Consider the following 7,969-nt stretch of genomic DNA (forward strand, 5'->3'; position numbering starts at 1 on the left):
ATTTTCACTTAAAGCTTACAAAAATCAACAATACTCAAAACTTTTAATAAATAAATGAGACCCAACATATGACTAACTAACGTGTGTTTGTGCATATTGTAAGTAGTCCAAGAAAAATTTAAATCAATATTGGAAGTATTCAATAAAGATTTACCACAGTTTTCTAATATTTCAATTCTATTCAAATAAATTAACCACTAATACAATTTGCAAGTCATTATTTGTAAGTATTTATTTTTTTTAATGGTTTTCAGCTAAAACTTAGAAATCTAATACTAACGAAAAACATAGTGCTCCTAGACTCCCACCAATTTTTCAAGTTAATACTTTTAAATTATAGCAACATATTCAATATATTTTGGCAAGTGATAACTAACAAAATTTTTCAAGGATTATGAAAAGTAGAACTGAATTGAATGGAGGAAGAAAGAAAAGAATAAATGGAAGTTACAGCTAATTAGATATGATGGATTATATTTTAAGGGCTTTTCAAATAATATTTCTAAGACTCTTCATATTTATAATATATTATAAATAGATTATAGATTATAGATATAGATAAAGAGGAAAATTGATTACCTTAAGGGATTGTTTGGTCTGAGGTATAAGTAATAATAACTCCAGAATAAAATATATAATTATTTTATCCCATGTTTGGTTGGAGGTATTAGTTAGTTAAGGGATTATTTATCCCACCATTCATGCTTTAGTGATGAAATAAGTTATTCCATATGTATGGTGGGATAATTAATCCCGAAATAACTAATCTCGGGATTAATTATTTTGAAATAACTTGTTTTCAACCAAACATCCCCTAATTGAAAAATATTATTCATAATTTTATACCTAAACTAATTCTACTCCTAATGAATCCTACGTTTAAAAGAGTTATTCAATTAAAATATCGGATGGAAATTAAATTAATTAACCAAGTAACATTAAATAATAATTTGAGAAAAATAATGAAAAGGCGATTTTATTTATTTCAAAAATTTTTAATTAAGGAAAAAAAATTAAAATCATCACACTTTTAATATATTATAGATATAAATACAGATTATAGATAAATATATATAATTAAGTTACTTTGATTTAAAAAATATTATAATCAAGTGACGTTATGTGAAATTTACTTCGTAAACTCAGTGGTACTCGTCCCGCCATAATTTTTAATATTTCCCTCCAATATTTGAAAAGAAAAACACAGAATGCCATGTCATCGATCTTCGTCATTTCATCATATTTAATCTCAAACGTTAATATCCTCATCAACGGCCAATATTATTCCTAATGACCTCGACGTGGATCGAAGCTCTCAATAGTATTCCCATCCTTTAAATGACATGGTTATAAAATATTTTGAGATGGGTTTGTTGTTTTTGAAATGGGTTTTCTCTAAATCATGTGAAAATATAATAATCTTAACTATAACTTTTTGACTGTGCAAGTTTTCTATCAATTTTCCAGTTAAATATTGAATGCTATGACATGGGTATAATTATTTTTTATGGGTTTTGATTATTTTTTTTTTTTTTTTAGATTGGTTTTCTTTAAATCACCTGAAAATTCTGCATTTCTTTTATAAGTTGTTTTGTTAAAGAAATCAATTTTTTGAGATGGGTTTTCTCTTATTTCTAGTAAAAAGTAGTAAATTTAGCAATGTTTTGTTGAATTTCGATTATTTCAATTGTTATATTGCAGGGAATAGAAGACGTCAGGACGTGGAAAGGGAGGAAAAGGATTGGGAAAGGGTGGAGCAAAACGACACCGTAAGGTCCTCCGTGATAACATCCAGGGTATTACTGTTGGGGAATAATCTCATGTGTCATTATTTCCTTTTTAATTTGTCTCAAAATAAGTATTGCTTTTTTTTATTTGACAACTTTAAAGGTACAATTATTGACATATTGGTCCTACTTAATTAGAGGTACAATCCCGAAGGATATTACTGTTGGTTCTATTTAATTAAAAAAAGATATTGATATATTTTTTAATAAAGGATAATTTGGTAAATTTTATTAAGTCTTCCTTTATTTCTTAAATTCTGTATTCGGTCAAATAGCGACACATAAAATAAAACGGAGTGAGTAATAACAATAATATTTAATTTTTAACAAAATATTATATTAATAATATTAGCAATACAATAACATAATAGTGTATAATATTATTAACACTTCAGTGATAATACTATAATTAATATGATAATTATAACAATAATCTAAATATTTTTTTAATAAGTTAATAGATTAATTATACTTGAGTCGTGTGAGGTACTTTCTTAAGAAATTATTTCAATAGTGTGAAAGGTTTTTCTAAGATTAAACAAGCATTTTTCTGATTAATTAGAAGACAATTTAAATTAAATAATTCTTTTCTAATTAATCAGAAGACATAGAAATCAACAAAACTATTAATACAAATATCAACAAATTAAAATATTAAAGCAGAAATCAACAATAAGATGATAATTAAATTGGAACAAAGGAAAAGGAAAAAGAATATTAGATAGAGAAAAATACATATTATTGGTTTACATTTTGCAAAAGGAAGAGAATGTTGTACGTCTCGTGCAAAGAGAGAATTGCTATTTATAACATTTGTTTGAGGTAATAACTTTTTATTTTTTTTCTTTTTCTAAATAATAATAAATTATTTTGAAATAAATAAATTATTTTTCTTACAATTCCCACATTATTTCAAAATAATTTATATAAAAAATGTTTTAATTTATTGAATTTGCATGAACAAAATGTAGTAGGTTTGATATCTTCTGAACTATGAATCAAATTTAGACTAATAAAATTTAATTTATAGAATTACTGGTGAAATATAATATTTCTATAAACTGAATAATTCTTTTTGTAAGTTAGAGATTTTATTAATTATAATTTGATCATAATTTTATTGTTCAATGCAATTTTGCTCCAATAAGTCATGCGCGTGCCTGGTATTCATGAGAGCTTTAGAGACTAAGGCTAAAAGTCTCATAGGAATGGTCTCATTTCACTTCTCATATAGGTGAATTTATCAAGTTTACACTGCTTTAAATTATGAATTCATTAAGAGTCAATAACTCATCCCTCCAGTTTTTTAGAAAGTGCGTAGAGTTAATATCAACTTGTTATTACCCATATGAACCTACTTTATGGGATCTCCAATCACATTGGTTGGGTTACCATCTTTATTGATAATCATATTGACTTTAACCTCATCTCTTTTGAGGTTTAAAGAATTAATTTTCTTCCCATAAGTTTAGTTAGTGAATCGGTCGAATTCAGTTCTGACTTCACATAATTAATGAAAATTATTTCATCTTTCAGCAATTGCTTAACAATATCATGCCTCAATTTATATGTCTACTTTTACAACTATAAGATTTATTCTTCGCAATAGTAATTGCGTCTTGACAATCACAGTGTATATACATAGGAGGCATCAGATCATCCTTTTTTTAAAAGGATATTAGACAACAAATCGTCTTTTTTCAAAGAAATATTAGACAACAGATCATTCCTTTTTCAGAGGGATATTAAACAACAGATCATCCTTATTCAAAGGGCTATGAGGCAACAGATCATCCTTTTTAAAAGGGATATTTGCTAAGAAATTTTTAGCCATTCAACCTCAGTACCAGCTAACTCCAGAGCCACAACCTATGATTCCATAGTTGATCTAACAATGATCGTCTGCTTAGATGATCTCCATGATACTGCATCTCCACCAAGCATGAATACATAACCACTTATGAATTTTGTCTCGTCTGAATTAGAGATCCAATTTAAATCACAATTACCTTTTAAAGTTGAAGGAAATTCACCATACAAGATACCATAATTCATAGTTCCTTTCAAATATTTCATCAATCGCATTAATGCACATTATTGGGATTATGAGTATATCTAATCATTCTACACACAGTATAGGCTATATCAGGCCTAGTAAAATTAATTAAATGTATCAAACTCTTAATGATTTGTACATACTTAGATTGAGCAACTGGGTCACCATTATTTTTTTTAATTTAGAATTAGCATCATAAGGAATGGCTACAGGAGTTATCTCTCAACATTCGAACTTCTTTAGAAGTCTTTCCACATAATGTTTTTGTGACAATATTATACCATGTTTACTTCTTATAACTTTAATTCTCAATATCATATTCACTTCACCCAGATCTTTCGTATCAAAGTTAGTAGACAAAAAAAATTTGGTACGTTCCACAATATTTAAACATGTACCAAATATAAGCATGTCATCAACATATAAGAAGATTATCACATAATCACTGTCTACCACCTTTGTATAAACACATTTATCCACCTCAACAGCAGAAAGATCATCTTTTATTAAGACTTGATCAAATTTTTCATGTCACTGTTTCGGAGCTTGTTTAAGGCCATAAAGAGATTTAATTAATTTACAAACTTTATTTTTTTGTCCAGAAATTACACATCCTTCAGGTTGAACCATATAAATTTCTTCTAAATTGCCATTTAAGAAACCTGTTTTTAAATCCATTTGATGGATAAACAACTTAAGAATTGATGCTAAAACAATTACTATTTGAATAGAAGCAATTCTTGTTACTGATGCAAATGTATCAAAGTAATCAATATTTTGCTTTTGAGAAAATCCTTTAGCTACTAATCGAGCTTTATATATATCTAAAGATCCATCCAAATTAAGTTTCCTTTTGAAAATTCATTTACAACCAATCGATTTTGCACTAGGAGGTAAGTCAGTTAAAACCCATGTATTATTTTTCATAATTGAATTAATTCAATTTTTATTGCCTCTTTCCAAAATTTAGCATCAAAAGAAGATACAACTTCAAAATAATTTGATGGTTCATTATCAACAAGGAAAGTTTGAAAATCATTTTCATAAGGAAAATGTTCTTTTCTAGGCCTTGTAATCCTTCTCAGTTCCTCAATATTAGAGGTAGATTCATTTTTTTTTCAATAGGTGCATGAGAGATTTTATCACATAGTGGAAAAATATGTTCAAAGAATTCAGCATTCTTTATCTCAATTATAGTATTACTATCAAGTACATCACCTTTCAATACAAGAAATCTGTATGCAACACTATGTTTAGCATATCCAATAAGCATGCAATTATCAGTTTTAGAACCTATTTTCAGGTTCAAGAAGAAGAACTTTAGCAACGCAACCCCCACATTTTTAAATATTTCAAATTAGGCTTATAACCTTTCGCAATTCATAAGGGGTTTTGCCAGTTCTTTTATGTGGAGTTCTATTTTGTAAATGACATGTAGATAAAATAATTTCACCCCATAAATTATCAGGTGCACAAGAGCTAATTAGCATAGAATTTATCATTTCTTTAAGTGTCTTATTTTTCCTTTCAGCTGCACCATTAGACTCAGGGGAATAAGACGGAGTTACTACATGAATAATACCTTCTTTTTTCACAAAAAACATTTAAAGATACATATTCTCCACCTCTATCAGATCTAATTCTCTTGATTCTTCTACTAAGTTGATTTTTAACTTCAGATTTATAAGACACAAAAGCATCAAATGCATCATCTTTATTTCTAAGCAAATACAACTTAACAAATCTAGAGAAATCATCAATAAAGGTCACATAATATCTTTTTACCACCTCTAGTCATAGTTTGTTTTAAATCACCCAAATCAGTGTGGATCAAAGATAATAGTTCAGTTTCTCTATTAATTGAAAAACATGACTTCTTAAGAATTTTAACTTCAGCACATATTTCATATTTATCAAAATTACTTAAGTCTAAATCAGATATTAAACCAAGTGATTGCATATTCTTTATATATTTAATATTAACATGTCCTAATCTAACATGCCATAAAGAAATAGACTAATTATATAAGCAGAAGCTGATGCATTATCATTTATAATATCAAGTATATAAAGTCCATGATTACAACGTCCATTTTCAATAAGAATATCATATTTAGTTAATATGACCTCATTATTTTCAAATATAACCTTTATTCCAGCTTTTCATAATAATGCCACAGAAATCAAATTAATTAGGATATTAGGAACATGCAACACATTACTTAATGCCAAAGTTTTACCAGATGTGAGTTTGAGAAGAACTTCGCCTTTGCCAAGAACTTGAATAGTTCTCGAGGTCCCAAGATAAATAATTTCTTCTTTCTCAAATTGGGTGTATGATATAAAATCACTTTTATTTATACAAATTTGCCTAGTAGCACCAGAGTCTACCACCCAATTTCTCACATTGGTCTTAATATTCATTTCTGAAAATCACTTTTATTTATACAACTTGGATTGTCATTTCTTTCACATATTTTCATACCTGTATTCTGCAGTACCTACAGTACCATAATCTTCTGACAAACTGACTGGAATAGAAGCAACCAGAGCAACACCAACATCAATATTATCAATAGTCTTAGGATCAAAATTATGTCATAGTTTCTTAGATTGTTGGGGAACAATGAAAAATAATAATAACAATAATATTTAACTGTTAACAAAATATTATATTAATAATATTAGCAATACAATAACATAACAGTATATAATATTATTACTACCTCAGTGATAATACTATAATCAATATGACAACTATAACAGTAATCTAACTATATTTTTAATAAGTTAATAGATTAATTATACTTAAGTCGTGCTGGGCACTGTCCTAAGAAACTATTTCAGCATGTGACATGTTTCTCTAGGATTAAATATGCACTTTTCTGAGAGGATAATCTAAATTAAATAAATCTTTCCTAATTAATCAGAGAATATAGGAATCAACAAAACCATTTATACAAATACCAACAAGTTAAAATATTAAAGTAGAAATCAACAATAAGATGATAATTAAATTAGAACTAAGGAAAAGGAAAAAGAAAATTAGATAGAGAAAAGTATATATTATTGGTTCATATTTTGTAAAAGGAAGAGAATGTTGTATGTCTTGTGCAAAGAGAGAATTACTATTTATAGCATTTGTTTGAGGCAACAACTTTCTCTCTTTTTTCTTTTTTCAAATACACAATAAATTATTTTGAAATAAATAAATTATTTTTCCTACAATTACAAGCAAACAATAAGGCGATTGGCACGTAGAGGAGGTGTGAAGCATATAAGTGGACTTATCTATGAGGAGACACATGGTGTGTTGAAGATATTTTTGAAAAATGTGATACGTGATTCTGTTACTTATACTGCGCATGCTAGGAGGAAGACTATTACTGCTATGGATGTTGTTTACGCCTTGAAGAGGCAAGGAAGGACTCTCTATGATTTTGGTGGTTAGAAAAAAGGACTTGGAAGAGTCTTACTGTCAAGAAAAATTGATAGGGGATTTAGCTATGTTAAAAATAGTATTGCCTGGTTCTTATGTAAGTTGGGTTTTAGGAAAATCTGGTTTTACAACTTGTGGAATTTTCTATGATTCAATGAATACTACTAGTTGTTTAAGTTCACATCTCTGCTTGTTCCTTTTCATGTTTGTTGATATTAGTTTTATCATGTATTTGTCTGCCAATTACTTTTTTGCAATGGATTGTGGATTATTGTTAAGTTAGTTGTGTTTGGCAATTGTGCAAATCCTTGGTTGGGTAGCAATTTTATTCTGTGTTGCTACTTAATGAAAGAGGTGTTTGATATCTTCATCTTTAAAAGTTTTTAAATTTTGCAGGATACCAATAAGCTTTGGTGTATTAATGTTTTTTTTTTGTGTCAACATTGTGTATACTGCTTTGAATTTGTTCAGACGTCTCTTAACTGGTAGTGTCTTGCTTTGGTTTTATGTTTCATTTTGATAGTTTTCCTTGCAAATGTTAAGTAATGGAAACGAGTTTTGTTGCATTTTATGCTCAGCTCCAAAGTGATACTTTAATGTATTCTAGAGTTCTTGTGGCTCTAAACAGCTCACAATTTTTTTTCTTTTGCGTAAGGACACGAAGTTACTATGGAAGATTTGCAAAAA

At 27.9% G+C, this 7,969-nt stretch overlaps 1 long non-coding RNA gene across 1 annotated transcript; it reads left to right on the plus strand.

Moving 5' to 3' along the window:
• Positions 1-1,381: 1,381 nt before the first annotated feature.
• On the plus strand, positions 1,382-2,015 carry LOC124888698. Its single transcript, XR_007047374.1, has 2 exons — positions 1,382-1,492; positions 1,702-2,015. It is a non-coding gene; the product is annotated as an uncharacterized LOC124888698 (long non-coding RNA).
• The last annotated feature ends 5,954 nt before the right edge of the window (positions 2,016-7,969 follow it).

Source organism: Capsicum annuum, chromosome 11, assembly GCF_002878395.1.
Source record: "Capsicum annuum cultivar UCD-10X-F1 chromosome 11, UCD10Xv1.1, whole genome shotgun sequence".
Taxonomy (NCBI): domain Eukaryota; kingdom Viridiplantae; phylum Streptophyta; class Magnoliopsida; order Solanales; family Solanaceae; genus Capsicum; species Capsicum annuum.